This window comes from Elephantulus edwardii, unplaced genomic scaffold (assembly GCF_000299155.1).
Source record: "Elephantulus edwardii isolate Elephantulus edwardi_28Jun2011 unplaced genomic scaffold, EleEdw1.0 scaffold00099, whole genome shotgun sequence".
NCBI classification, from domain to species: Eukaryota; Metazoa; Chordata; class Mammalia; order Macroscelidea; family Macroscelididae; genus Elephantulus; species Elephantulus edwardii.
The window spans coordinates 10,299,554-10,300,501 of NW_006399849.1; positions in this window are offsets into that span (position 1 = coordinate 10,299,554).

Below are 948 nucleotides of genomic sequence, written 5' to 3' on the forward strand. Positions count from 1 at the left end.
AAAAAAAAAGAAAGAATGGAAAAAAGAAACTAAGAAAGTAATACCATTTATAATAGCCAACCATAAGATAAAATACCTGGTAATAAACCTGACTAAAGATACAAATGGTAAGAAGTTGCCCTGCAATCCCAAAGGCACATGGTTAGAATCTATCAGCTACCCTATGGGAAAAGGATGGGCAATCATCTCCTTTGCAATTTACTGCCTCTGAAAACCTACTGGAAAATCAGCTATGGATTGATTCTGACACCATGGTATACAATAAAACAACAACTGAGATACAAAGATCTTTATGAGGAAAACTAAAATTTTCTACTACAAGAAATAATAAGAGGCTTAACTAAATGGAAAAATATTTCTGTTCATGGATTGGAAGACTCAATGTTGTGAAAACTATAACCCTACAAAAAGCAGTCTATGTGTTCAACACAATCCCAATACAGATACCAAAGTCATTCTTCAAAGACATAGAAAAGACAATTGGCAGGTATATCTGGAAAAGAAAGAGACCCCCAAATAAGCAAAGCTCCTCTGAAAAATAAAAGGCAAGTGGAAAGCATAACATTATATGATCTCAAAACCTACTATGCAGTTATCATAACCAAAACAGTATGATAACTGGTACAATAACAGACACATAGAACAATGGAACAGATCAAGAACCCAGAAATTAACCCATCTAGATATATTCCATTGGTATTTGACAAGGAAACAAAACCTATCAAATGGGGAAACAACAACTTCTTCTATAAATGGTGCTGGCAAAACTGGAGATCTACCTGAAAAAAATTGAAGCAGGATCCACATCTCACACCATAAATGAAAAAATCTTCTCAAGGTGAATCAGAGACCTTGGGGCACATCCAAAATCGTAAGGATCATAAGAGACAAAATAGGACCAAACTTAGAAATCCTAGCCTGTGGCATAATTGGACTTGCAAATATAGT